Source organism: Ctenopharyngodon idella, chromosome 19 (assembly GCF_019924925.1).
Source record: "Ctenopharyngodon idella isolate HZGC_01 chromosome 19, HZGC01, whole genome shotgun sequence".
NCBI lineage: Eukaryota > Metazoa > Chordata > Actinopteri > Cypriniformes > Xenocyprididae > Ctenopharyngodon > Ctenopharyngodon idella.
Window position 1 is genome coordinate 9,621,223 of NC_067238.1, and position 15,148 is coordinate 9,636,370.

The window sequence follows — 15,148 nt, forward strand, 5'->3', positions numbered from 1 at the left end:
GTGATATGTCTCAGCTATGTAAACATTATCACTGATCTGTTAACGGCTATAATAGTAAACATATGAGTCTCCATAAACTCCTGGCATCTGAGCCACTAAGGACACGGTGGTGTAATTTGATTTATGAAGGAAATGTGTCCAGATAAATTCATATACCAGTCTGTGCAAGTCATTTTACACCAGACTGCTTTGCACACGAAGGTCAGAAAAACACAGGATTTGCAAAAAAGTTGATTCTCAAAGATGGATCGAACTGTTCATTGTTTCTAATTGTTTGCTAATTGTCTTTCTGAATGTGTTTTGTTTGCACATTGCTAACGTACTGTTAGATGTGGCTAAAGTTACCATTGTTTCTTACTTTATTCACGGAGACCAGAGACATGTCGTTATTTTCATTTTTAATCAGAAAATGCTTGCAGTCTGTATAATTCATAAACGCATCTTCATTCTTATTGAGTCTCTCCAACAGTAGCTTTAGCCACGTTAGCTGTGCAGCACGCTATCAAACTCATTCAGAATTTAATGTTAGCAAACGTCCACAAAATACATGCCATACCTACGTGATCTGATATGCTGCATCACAAGTTTGTAATGATCCATTTTGAGTTATATTTGCTGTGTGAGCTTCTCCTGGTGCGCATTTTTTTCTCCCACCCAAAAATAGGCAGTTAAAACATGGCATAATAAAAAATCCACTGAGTATTTGGAGCTGAAACTCACACATTCTGGGGACACCTGAGACTTATGTTGCATCTTGTAAAAGGGGTCATAATAGGTCACCTTTAAAGGCGCTCTTTTTTTCCTTCTTGGACAACCAACCAATCACAGTCTTCAAAAGACTGTGTCATACCTAGTTTTTGTCTTTTCCCCACTCAGAGTTGCTCTCAGATTGGTCCCGAATTGCTCTTAAGCTAAGACTCCTACGTAGAAATTTTTACGATAAATTGGGTGCTTTCTGAGAGGATTCTTAGAAGCTTTAAGAATACGGGCCCAGGTCTAAAACAGCTCACAGCTACACATTAGAATAGTAAAAAATAAAATATTTTATTAGGTCAATTTAAATATCTAAACAAGCCAATTCACTAGAATGATTTAGACTTTTGAACATTACAAATACAAGAGAGTAATTTAAAAAAACTTTGAATTTTCTGTCATTTATGACACAACACTTGACCCTGCCCTGCCATTGATGGAATTTTCCGGCAATCCATGTTTTCACTGTTATACGGTAGGGGGCTCTATTATGCATCTTCTGAAAGAGTAAAGAATTTCTGGATCAAAACACAGGCGAAGAAGAAGCATAAACAAATGATAGAAGCATTGCTTATGTACATGTAAAATAATGCGATCATCAAACATTTAACAGCGTATAAATCAAAATTCAATGTTACTGAATGAAATGTCGAACCCATGAAGAGGTATAGGACTGTGAAGCTTTCGGTGTGTTGTTGGAAGCGATCTACTTTACGTTTTGATCATTATTCTGAATCCGACCCAGATGTTGTATTTGAAAAAAAAACATGATTTTCTCAGTTTTTTGTTCAAAATGTTTTTTTGTTTGTTTTTGTTTTTTATGAAACGTACCCACATTCAAGTGTTGATCAAATAAGAATGCATGAATCAGAATAAAATGTTTTTTTGTTTGTTTTATTTTGTTTAAAAGCGGATACTCTGTTCTTTCTTTTCATATAGGCTTATTGTTCGTTCAGATATTCATGCAACAAAATATTCTGGGGGCCATGAAAGTTGTGAAAATGATCAAAAATGATGACGCTGGCTGTCAAATAAAAAAATAAAAAAAATAAAAATGCTGGCTTGGAAAGAGTTAAAAATTATGAAGACACATGAATTTAAAAAAAGGATAAACAATTTATAAGTACTGCAATAGCCTATTTCATAAAATAAATAAATAAATAAATAAGATTTGTCAATTTTGATTTCTTGAAAAATTTTTCCTGTATTCAGTCCAGTCTTTTTTTTTTTTCTTTCTCTCGGACAAAATCCAGAAAAGTTTACACATGTCCTGCCTTACAAGATGTCCAGTGTGTTTTTTTTCTGTTGTGTTGCAAGTCAGACACTCAAAACTGTGTTCCACACCATCCACCTTCCAACCTTTACAAACAACGAGAGCATGTCCACCCCATCGCCAGCTTAACCTGACACGCGTCTGCGCTGTGTGTTTTTTTCCCCCGTCTGCTTTTTCTGGTTTGGTTTTGTTTTGTTTTAATCAGATGGAGGGTCTCTACTGACGATGTCACGTCTGGGCTCACACATGCACGCTCAGAAGGACAGTGGGCTGTCCGGTGTAGCATCATTAGCTCAGCGGAGACGTGGCGGCCCTGACACATGTCGAGCGGCGTGCAGCCAACCCACGGACGAGCACGAGTCGCTCCTGCATAATTTGAAGGTAACGCCGCATTTCTGTGCAGGCATGCTGTCAGTGGTCCACGGAGAAGAGGGGACACTAGGGTGGGGGGAGACAAGGAGAGACGGAGAGGGGAAGAAATTTATCCAGAGAGCTGTAGTGGTCTTCCTTATTCTTGCTTCTCCTTCTGGAAAAACCTGTGCGCTTCTTCTTCTAACACGGTTTGAACTCACCATCTGACAAGTCAGAGTTTCGAATGTCAATCACAGCTGATTCTTTTCTTTCTTCTCTTTTTTATGAACTGACATTGTTTTTTATATATATATGCTGCTTTTTAAAATGCCGTTCTAAATAAAAAATCCTAAAGTTGGGGTTAATGTTAACCATGTAAGTATAAGACCATGTCAAAGCTAACCATTAGCATTCCCAATCGTCTCAACAGCACTTGCTCGGTATGTAATTTGAAATCATCCATATTTGCTCAGTTCTGCTGCCAGGTTGTTGTCACCTGAGCTAAAAATGACGTAATGACAGCGCTGATTGGCTGATGCCACCACAAAAATACACACAGTTCCAAGTGCTTGCCTGAGCTATGACATTAAAGGCTTTGGACCAAAACAACAAACGTCCATTTCACGAGCTCTGAAAATAAATGGGACGCTGGTAAGACATTTATGATATGAGGGGTTTTCAAACAGGCCGGAAGAGAGTTCTCAGGGTTCCGTGGAAAGTTTGAGAGAGAGAGAGAGAGAGAGAGAGAGAGAGAGAGAGAGAGAGAGAGAAAATAACAATGCATTTACTGCGTGTATTTTTTAAATGATTTCAATTGGATTCAAAATATCTATAATTACTCTAATAATAATGTGTAGAGAAAAGATAAACTTAATACAAAATCAATATTTTCCAGGTAATATTTTAATAATTTGCTATGTACAGTAAAGTAACAACATAAAAACCAATTATTAAATTTTGCATAATATAATAAACACTTTTTCCTTACACAATATAAAAGAAATTAATATTGAGTAACTTAGATTATAGACACAATTTCTAGTCACTTGGACTATTTTTCTCTGCCAACTAAATAGTGAAGTTTTTTTTTTTTTTTTTTTTTTAAATCAGAATTAAAAAGTAGTGACTAATGAATCAGTGTTTTTAAATGAATCGGCTGAATAAATGACTCAATGTCTTACTCATGAAAAAACAGCCAATTGTTTAATTCCTGAAAGAATCATTTGCTGAATTCAGAACTGCATATACTACTCTTACTATTCTGACCATATCTTTCTATTACAGGAATATTAATAGTTTGCGATTCCAAATTCAGCAAGTGTTTTTGAACAAATCGGTTAAATGAGTGATTTACTGACTGACTCAATGTTTTGAATGAATGAAATGAATAAATTATTTGATGACTCATTCATAAAAGCTGTCACTTGTCGCCACCTACTGGTGTAAAATGCAGAAAGAGTCACTGTAAAATACTCACCACTATATCAGCGCTGTTAGACTAAACATCAGCACTTTTAGAATGCCAAAACGTTTTTTTTGTTTGTTTTTTGTTATATATTTTGATTAAAGTCGGTATGATACAGAAGCTGCGATAGTTTTTTCTTTCTTATTGTGATGTATATCCAAGTGAAACAGCTTCTCTTACAAGAAAAATACTTAATTTGTCTATCAGTTATTGATTAAATTGTTGTGGTTTGCTGTTGCTGTGATCTCAGGTGAGCGACAGGTTGTACAACATTATTTCATAAGAATACATGGGAAGTGATGAATGTTCATCAGTGGTGGGAAGATGCATTTTGCTGAGTAGGGCTGCACGATTTATCGCGATTAAACCGCACACGATTTGGCAAAGGCTGCGATTATTTTATGTGCAGCTTGTCAGAGCTGTACGGCTCTGTGATCAGTAGTAAATGCTTCTCCATCTGAAAGCCAGAGGGCGCTCTTGCGAAGAAACTCCAAATATGCCCTGCCACAGAAGAAGATAACATGCGTCATATCGCTGTAGCTGAATAAACAGAAGATTGAAATGCTTTGATTGATTAAACATGACTAATAAACACACGACTGCTTTATTCTGTGTAAGAAGCCACATCATCTCACCAGATATCTATCACATCATATCTACCAGAAGGGTGTGAAATTAACCAACAAAACCTTGACCCCCTGGTGGAAGCTCAGTGAGAATGGAAGCAGAAAAGCAACCACTCCGGTGCACGATTGGGACCCATCATGAGTGATCCATAATTCTATTACCGACAATCAAACTCAATTGTACTTGAGTCATGTCTTCGCAAGAAAACCAGAGTCCTGCTTTTACGAACAGTACATTACCTTTCAAGTTGCATCCATGCACAATCGATCAAAGGTCAAAGATACTATTCCTGTTTTCCAGCTCAGTGCTAATATATGCAGCAGTACTGCTCTGTAGGTATTTCACAGGCCTCATCCATCAGTCCATCCATGCATTATGCATATCAGAGGTCATATTGGCGGCTGCCTCCCCTGCAGAGGCGTTAATCCTTATCTTAGCTGTAATAACAAGATTAGCCAGGCCGAGGGGCTTATTGGGGCAGCTGGGGGTCCTGCTCTGACCGCAGTGGGGTTGACAAGGCCGAACCGATGGGGAAATCCTGCATATTGGGCCAACGGAGCTCATTGATTACTTTAACTTACTAAATTGGCCCGGGGTTGTGTTTGACGCAGTGTATGGAGTCCATCTGTTAAACGGTAGTTAGCTTCACAGGGAATGGGCTAATGTCACGCTAGTGGTGCTGAGTGGAATTTACTTGGACAAGCTGGGATAGAAGTGATGCTTTAGGCAGCTCACATCAGCTCGGTATGGTCATAAAGGTTTATGATGCCTAAGATAATTCTCCTCCATGGATGTTCAATGTCGCCAGCTATGTTTTTCAGTATCCTATAATTTGAACTACATTATATGGCCAAAAGAATGTGGACAATTGAAGACTACACCCGTATGTGCTTGTTAAACGTTTCATTTTAAAATCATGGGAATTAATTTCTCTTTGCTGCAATAACAGCTTTACTCTTCTGGGAAGGTTTTGCACTATATTTTGGAACATGGCTGAGAGGATTGTGTCTCATTAAAGACACAAAGCATCAGTAAATATAAAACCAAGCAGCATTTATTTTAAAGAACTATAGCACATTTCAGTCAAAACAGTTCATTAAAGGAGCTCGACCAGTGCTGGTAGGCTACATCTGTGAAGCAAAAACATGCAGTGTGACCAGGGCTGCGTTTCCCAAAAGCCCAAGTTGATCGTAGAGACCATTGGTGGCAATTGTTCTACGATCAACTTAGGCTTACAATGCTTTTGGGAAATGCAGCCCAGACTGATTCCTGACACATACAAGCCTGTTCTTTTTAGTGAATCACAAACATTCTGTGCGACCAATGAAGTCCTGAGCAAAAGAGCCTTGAGCTGGTTCTTTCTAGTGAATCGCAAACACCATGATTGCTGATGCCACTTGATTTGATATTTGTATCTTTTTGTGTGCATATGAACCTTTTTTAATTTCTGGCTAAGGAATCACCCTTTCCCCCATCTACAGAGTCATTGAGAATTCTTCCCGGCGTTCCCCATGATCTGAACGGAGCATCGCTCAGTGCCGTGATGGCCTTATTCGCACTCAGGTATGCCCTGCATGTACTTGAGATTCATAAACATTTTCACCGTTAGCAATTTTTATTCCTCAAAAGCACACGTCCCATAACTGTCACAGACAGATGCTTGCTTGGAATGATGTATGAATGCTCGGGATGACATGGCTGGCTGCTTTGAGCGGCAATGTTTAGAGTCTATTAATTTTACAGTGCTGTTTGGAATTATCCATCTGTTTAAAGGTTAACTGCCTTCTTGCTTGTGAAGAGTACATTTCTCACACACACTCAAGCTTAACACACGTAAGAACATTACCATCATCGCCGCGCGCAAGTTTTAACGCAGTACACCGTGCACGTCAAGCAGCAAAGCCCATTAAAGGGGTATCGGGCGGCGCGTCTCTCTCCGCTACTTTAACAGGCCTGCTCGTATGTATACTTCTGTACGAGATGTATTATCTGGCAAACAATCCACTTAATGCCCAAAGTGAAGTGAAGAGGCGTTTTTACAAGTCTGTAGATGAGCCTCGCTTTCATGGACGCTGTCCGTACTCTGATTTAGCACGCTAGCCTGCCACTTGACTGTCAGTCGGCCAGAGTAATCTCTCCCCGTCAGCTGCCAGCGAGGGTGAAGTTCATCTTTGCAATAACGTTAAATGCACTGGCGCTTCATCCTTCATGAATATGAATGGCTATATAAATAGGAAAGTTGAAGAGCAGATAGATCGGGTGGCTGTCACTTCAAACTTCCTAATCATCTCCGCTAAAAGCATGCCTTGCCAAACAACACGAGTCAGTGGGATTTGACACGAACCTTGGGAAGTAGCGCTGTTTTAGTTTGTTTTTACCACGCAACCTATCAAATGTATCTCCCTCGCGAGATTCTCATGGGACGGGTGTATCAGCTGCAACACGCTATGGCGGCCGATTACAAGACATGTCTTATCTTTGATTTTGCAGCATGTGGTCTCCTGAGGGTTTGCACCTACTGTGAACACATAACGATTCCTAATTCATTGTAACTCAAAATAATAATTGTTGAAACTTACCGAGTGTAGGGAAATAAGGAGAAATTGATATAAATAATTATTAAGGCACATCAGCAGAGCTAGCTAGTATGTCGTCTTTAAAGAAACAATTCACCCAAATATGAAAATTCTGTCAACATTTATTCACCCTCATGTCGTTCCAAACCTGTATGACTTTCTTTTGTGTGTGTGTGTGTTTAACGCAAAAGGTGCTATTTTTATCCAATTTCGTCAATCCAAATCATATTTTAGTTACAGTAAGTCACTTTTTCACAGAAAATCTTTTGAGTCATTGAGTTGTACTCGATTCATTAAATCATTCAGTTTTTTTCAGTCAACTGATTATTGGAAAGACTCGTTTGAGAGCCAGTGTGGATGTCAAGATTTTCAGTATATAATTAATTTCATCACACAAAGCTATTGTATGGCTTCAGAAGACTTGGTTGGAATACAGTGCATGAGTCATATTGATCACTGTATTGATCACATGAGTCATACTGACGGTGCTATTCTATTCTATTCTAACCCTTATCTCATCTCTCGTAGTGAAATCTTAGTTGGCCAGACAGTGATTCATTGTTTATAAAGCGTTAAAATACGAGTTTTTAAAAGCTTAGCTATAAATGAATAGTCCTCAAAAATTGCTCTTGAAATAGTATTCTCACTTGAAATGGAGTAGAAACTTGGACACGAAAGCAGTTTTCGATATGTCATGGATTAGCAAGCGGATGTTGTTTTTGTGTCCTTTGTGTCCTTTTTGAAGCTTTTTGAAACCTTCAGTCAAAGTTCGTTGTAACTGTATGGAAAACAGTGACCAGTACAATTTTACAAATAGGATGATAACTATAATGATAAAGATATAGACAAGATATAGATATAGATCATTCTACATTGTAACAATTTGTGACCCTGGACCACAAAACCAGTCATAAGTCGCACGGGTATATTTGTAGCAATAGCCAACAATACATTTTATGGGTCCAAATTATCGATTTTTTTTTTTTATGCCAAAAATCATTAGGATATTAAAGGGTTAGTTCACCCAAAAATGAAAATAATGTCATTTATTACTCACCCTCATGTCGTTCCACACCCATAAGACCTTCGTTAATCTTCGGAAAATCAGTTCAGTTCATGTGAGTACAGTGGTTCAATATTAATATTATAAAGTGACGAGAATATTTTTGGTGCGTCAAAAAAACAAAATGACGACTTATATAGTGATGGCCGATTTCAAAACACTGCTTCATTAAGCTTCGGAGCGTTATGAATCAGCGTGTCAAATCAGCGTGTCGAATCAGTGGTTCGGAGCACCAAAGTCACGTGATTCAGCAGTTTGGCGGTTTGACATGCGATCCGAATCATGAATCGACACGCTGATTCATAACGCTCTGAAGCTTCATGAAGCAGTGTTTTGAAATCGGCCATCACTATATAAGTCGTCATTTTGTTTTTTTGATGCACCAAAAATATTCTCGTCACTTTATAATATTAATATTGAACCACTGTACTCACATGAACTGATTTAAATATGTTTTTAGTACATTAATGGATCTTGAGAGAGGAAATGTCATTGCTGGCTATGCAGGCCTCACTGAGCCATCGGGTTTCAACAAAAATATCTTAATTTGCGTTCCGAAGATGAATGAAGGTCTTATGAGTGTGGAACGGCATGAGGGTGAGTAATTAATGACAGAATTTTCATTTTTGGGTGAACTAACCCTTTAACTAAAGATCATGTTCCATGAAGATAATTTGTAAATTTCCTACTATAAATATATCAAAAATGTATTTTTGTGAGTGGATATATGCGTTGCTAAGGACTTCATTTGGACAACTTTAAAAGTGATTATCTCAATATTTTGATTTTTTTGCACCCTCAGATTCCAGATTTTCAAATAGTTGTATCTCGGCCAAATATTGTCCTAACAAACCATACATCAATGGAAAGCTTATTTATTCAGCTTTCAGATGATGTATAAATCTCAATTTAAAAAAAAATTGACCCTTATGACTGGTTTTGTGGTCCAGGGTCACATTTAAAGTGTAACATACATTCTAAATTGAGTCCACACCACAACTATAATAATAATGGCACAGAGGAACGGTATCATTGGATTCACTTTTAAAGCAATTTTTTTTCCAGATGATAAAAACATTGACAGCCAATCAGAATCCATCCTGCTTTAAAGAGCTTGAGCATTTAAAGCAGCAGATGACAGAACTGCATGCAGTGTGTGCTTATAATAAACAGAACGTTATAGTGTGTTGGTGTGGTCACTAATATAGTTATTGTTATAGTTATCTTTATAATTATCATTCATGGTGTCACCGGGCCTTAAAAGATGACAGAATGTTCATTTTTTTGGGGCCTCTTTTATACCACCTCTTTGTGGTCTGCTGCTGTTTCTATGTTTCTCTCTATGAAAAACAACAACCACAAGGCAAGTTGTCAATCATGCACTCTCGTCGCTCTCTGGAGTTGGAGAGGTAGATCTAGCTCTATCTGAAAGCTGTCTCAGACACTACGGTCTCTACTCCGGGGCTAACACGTCCCCATGCTGTTCCCTGTCACCTCACACACGTACACACACACCAACCAGAACATGTGACACCGAATGCGACTTCTTCCACACACACACCGAGTTAATTCCCACCTGCGTGTGTTTCTTCTTCCACATCCGGCTGGTGTTAACCAAACCCATGGATGGCGGAGAAAGCAGAAAGGGAGATGACAAAATAAAAAAAGAAAGGGAAAATTGAGCTTCAGCACATGCCAAAGCTGGGGCTGCCAGTCAGTGACACGTATTTTGACAATCATAGGCTGTCATCACTCTGTGATCAGAACTGCCAGTGGTGAGACAGTTGGGAGACGAGCCGAGGACTGGCAATCCTCACCTTCCTCCCCATACAGCAGTGCTGGGAGAGTCACTTTTGTTATTTATACACACACTGCTGTGTTGGAAGGCAGCAAATCAAACATGTCAGAAGAGCCATGTGCCACCCAGAGTGAGTGTTACAGACATACCGAGGAGCAGGGAGTTTAGAAGAGTGTTTTGTCCTTACAGATGTCTCATGCAGAAATCTGTCTGTCAATGTATTTTTGATTTGTGTGCTATAATGTGTTTATGTTTGAGCAAGTTTTGCTTTTTATGATGTTTTATTAACAAAGTTCGGGAGGAGGACGTTCAGGTAATCAACTCAATTAGCGCGACAGGAGTCACCATTCCGCAATTCTTTCCGCGACTCACCTTTGACTCACAACAGTTTTCCAGCATCCCTCCACCATTAAATTGCCACTCTGAATGCTTACCATATTTACAGGATAATTCAGTGGTTATGTTAGAGAAATGGCAATATTGTGAAATATTATAATATAAAATAACACTTTTATTAATATTTTATAGGCCTATTCAAAGGTTTGGGGTCGGAAAGATTTTAAAACGTTTATTGAAAGAAGTCTCTCATGCTCACCATGGCTGCATTTATTTGATAAAAAAAATACAGTAAAACAGTAATATTGTGAAATATAACAATTTAAAATAACTGTTTTCTGCTTTAATATATTTTAAAATGTAATTTACTTATGTGAAGGCAAAGCCGAATTTTTAGCATCATTACTCCAGTCTTCAGTGTCTCATAATCTTCAGTGTCTCCAGAAATCATTTTAATATGTTGATTTGCTGCTCAAGAAACATTTCTTATTTTCAATGTTGCCTAATTTTATTTATTTATTTATTTTATTTTTTTGGAAACATTGATCCATTTTTTTCTCAGAATTCTTTGATGAATAGAAAGTTCAAAGGAGCAGCATTTATATAATAAAATAATTTATGTACATACAGCATATTGAGTAATTAATAGATTTTCTTTGTAACAGCGTAAAAGTCTTTACTGTCTCTTTGGATCCTTGCTGAATAAAAGTTAATTTCCTTTTTTAAATCTTTCTGACATCAAACTTTTTCTTTTCTTTCAACTTAAATTTATATTTTTGCTGACAAAGAAACATTAAGTTATTAAACATTTGCTTGTTTTATCTAAAACTCAATTAAATTTGATGTGGTTCATTAGACATGTTATGTGCCTCAGAAACCTGTCTGCAACCGGTTTCTGTAAGACAGTCTGTTTTTTTTTTTACAGCTGCATTTGAACTCATAATTCATCAAATCATAATTGTCTTCTTAAGCAGATCAAATACTGCAGGAAAACCCAGACCAGGTGATGATGATCACATGACCTCGCCCTCATTGGTATCCTGATCTGTCTATAAATCTCTGTGCATTCAAAGCATCATTCAAACCATCCAGATTTACAATCCAAATTTACCAGGGGCTTAGTAAAATCTTTTGAGGGAGCTGTGGACCACATGTCATGACGGTAGATGAGTTACAAAGGTTATTCTGTTACACTGTTGTTGCGTTAGCATGTTAGCAAGTTGATGTTGCTGGTAATTAGCATTAGCCAAAATGCTGGAAATATTTTGACTATGAGTTTGTGTCGTGAATTTTAACCAAGGTGGGTAAAGATTCCTGTGTTGTTAACCCCAGCAGTGACAGGGTTAATTTGAACAGTCTGCCCATGAAGCTGCGGGGCAGGGGAGCAGCTTTTTGATCTGTGTGATGGACAGACATTCAACAGCACCAGGGCACAGCATGTAACGAGAGAGAGAGAGAGATAGAGGGGGAAAGACGTACAGCATGGCATCTTGTCCATCTTCTGATGTTCCAGCGCTCTGTCTGCCGAGTGTTGTGTGAGATTGTCGGCGTGTGATTTTTCTCTCTGGAGAGCAGGTGGAAGGGAAGGGAGGGGGGGATGCCGCACCAGACTGTTCTGTGCAGCCATGTGAACAGAGCCCTATCCCAAAATGAGCCTAAAGTGGTCATTACATTACAGAGAGAGCAGCAGTAAAGCAGTGGGAATAAAACAAGCCAAATCTAATGTAGTGCTGCACACTTTAGAGGCTTGATAAGAGTCTCTTCATTTTTAAAATAGTTTTCAGGGCTAAATTTGAATCGTTTGGTTGTAGACGCACACCTCTCAGTCGTCTCTTGCTCAGAAAATAAATTCAGGGGTTATTAGAGTATGCAATGAGAATATTGCTAACAAATTGCTCTTACAGTTTGCTTTTGTTAATCAAAAGGTACGTTCCAATTCGCATGCTTATGCACTAACCTATGCCATTGTGAGTAGTGGCTGAAAAAAAAAGGCTGAAAATTCCAACAAGAAGTGCACTTGAAATGCCTGGATGATGCACTTACAGTGTTTTACAGATAAAAATGTTTCGAATAGAATGGAATGTTGGACACTTTATGCATTTAACGTGCAGCTTTCCTTACTTACATAGCGGAAGGAGAGGGGCTATTACACTACAAAAATTGATGTCTGATCTCAGTATTTTTGTCTTGTTTTCCAGTACAAGTATCTAAACATTCTTAAATCAAGGTACATTTACTTGAGAAGAAAATTATGTAAGATATTAAGTCTTGTTTTCTAAAAAAAAAAGATCAAAATGAAGTGATTTCATGCTTAAAACATGAAGGCATCATTTAGGAAGTTTGGCACACAGGGATTGTGTGTGTGTGTGAGAGAGAGAGAGAGTCTGGTGCTCAGTTATTTAATGAATACTATAGACCATTTTGGAGCAGACGTCACAGTTACGTCACTTGCAGCTGCGCACACATAGTGGTGGCAGAAAAATAGCGGTAACAAGTGGAAGAAAATGGGCAAAATCCACAGAATAAGAGAAAAATGTTTTTTTGTGCCTTTGAACGTCAGAATCGGAATGCAAAAAAATATAGTCTTCATAATGTCGTTGAATACGCCCTTTGAAGCTGTTTATGTTGCAAGTCACAGACTGGACTGATGAAACCTGCAATGATTAATCTACTATTAAAGCATGAATTTGTCTACATAATTAGTCTACATAATATTTACATATGCAGTTCATAGGGGATATACATACATAGCAGTTACAGCATGAAATAATATTTAAACCTATAACATTTTGCATAGATACATTTTAAACATAACCTCTAACATTTTTATTTCACAATTCTGACTTTCTTGCATTTGTGTGTTTATATCTCCCAGTTCAGACTTTAAAACTCGCAATTGTGAGTTTATATCACAATTCTGAGGGGGGAAAAGTCAGAATTGCGGGATATAAACTCGCAATTCTGATGGAAAAAAGACAGAATAACGTGCATATCTCACAATTCTGTTTTTCCTTCTAAGAATTGTGAGATATAAACTCAGATTTGCGAGAAAAAAAGTCAGAATTGCGGAATATAAACTCGAAATTAACTTTTTTTATTCCTTTATTCCGTGGCTTCCATAGACTGCTACTGCAGAACTGTCATTTTCTCCCACCAGGAAGGCTCCGCCCACAAAAAAACATCATCGCTGTTTGCAAACACAATATAGGTCTATACTGCCAACTGCTGGGGCTGCTGTGGCCTAAGGGTTAGAGTAGGCTTTTTCAACCCTGGTCTTCGAGGGCCACTGTCCTGCAGAGTTTAGCTCCAACCCTAATCAAACACACCTGAACAAGCTAATTAAGCTGTTCAGTATAACTAGAAAGCTACAGATAGGTGAGTTTGATCAAGATTGGAGCTAAACTCTGCAGGACAGTGGTCCTCGAGGATCAGGGTTAAGAACCCCTGGGTTAGAGAGTCGGATTTGTAACCTGAAGGTTGTGGGTTCGAGTCTCAGAACAGGCAGGAAATGTTGGTGGGGGGAGTGAATGAACAGTGCTCTCTTCTACTCTCATTACCCACAAGTGAGGTGCCCTTGAGCAAGGCACCTAACCCCCAAAATGTCTGCCCACTGCTCCGGGTGTGTGTTCAATATTCACTGCTGTTTCTGTGCACTTGGATGGGTGAAATGCAGAGCACAAATTCTGAGTATGGAACACCATACTTGGTTACACGCCATGTCACTTTAACTCTTTTTATTATTTATTCTAATCCCAATTCTTGATTTCTCACACCTTGTGTGCATTATCTGGGCAAGACGGAGTGAACTGCGGCGCTAATATTGTCTCATGAACATGGACATCGTGTAGCCATGCAGAGAAGACCAATTTTGTTAAATAATACATTCAATTTTGGTTTGTCTTTCACCAAACCATATTGTATACCCCCAGAACATGGCATGTGTCACATGGGATCGTTCTGTGATACTTTTGTCTTTTTTTTTTCTTTTTTTTTTTAAGTTGCTGGTCATTATGTGGCATTGATGCCATTATATGGACGAGCGCAAGCGGGACATTTTTTAAAAATATTCCCCTTTTATGGTCCATAAAAGAAAGAAGGGCATTCAGCATTATAGCAACACCAGGGTGAGTAAATGATGACTTAATTTTCATTTTAGGGTGAACTTTCCCTTTAAGATTTTAAGGTACACTCTCAGAAAAAATGTGCAAAAATTGTTTTGTCAGCTTGTCACTGGTACCCTCAAAGAGAAATGTTTGTACCTTATTTACCCCTAATAGTTCACAGTAGACACTTAAAGGGTTAGTTCACCCAAAAATGAAAATTCTGTCATTAATTACTCACCCTCATGTCGTTCCACAACCCGTAAGACCTTTGTTCATCTTCGGAACACAAATTAAGATATTTTTGATAAAATCCGATGGCTCAGTGAGGCCTGCATTGCCAGCAAGATAATTAACACTTTCAAATACCCAGAAAGGTACTAAAAACATATTTAAAACAGTTCATGTGACTACAGCGGTTCAACCTTAATGTTATGAAGCGACAAGAATAATTTTTGTGCACCAAAAAACAAAGTAACGACATTATTCAACAATATTTAGTGATGGGTGATTTCAAAACACTGCTTCATGAAGCTTTGAAGCTTTACAAATCTTTTGTTTAGAATCAGTGTTTTGGAGCATGTATCAAACTGCCAAAGTCACGCCCCCAGTGGTGAACCATTGAAATTTCGAAACACTTATGACGTAACAAAGCCTCGTTTACTGAATTCACGTGACTTTGGCAGTTTGAGACACGATCCGAACAACTGATTCGAAACAAAAGATTTGTAAAGCTTTGAAGCTTCATGAAGCAGTGTTTTGAAATCGCCCATCACTAGATATAACTAACCCTTTAAGGATACACA

General features: G+C 38.2%; 1 long non-coding RNA gene across 1 annotated transcript in view; it reads left to right on the forward strand.

Moving 5' to 3' along the window:
- Positions 1-1,260: 1,260 nt before the first annotated feature.
- Positions 1,261-15,148, forward strand: part of LOC127501652 (uncharacterized) — a 62,213-nt gene continuing 48,325 nt past the window's right edge. The window contains exons 1-2 of the long non-coding RNA XR_007926670.1: positions 1,261-2,407; positions 5,951-6,032. This is a non-coding gene — a long non-coding RNA (uncharacterized LOC127501652). The remainder of the gene's footprint in view (positions 2,408-5,950; positions 6,033-15,148) is intronic.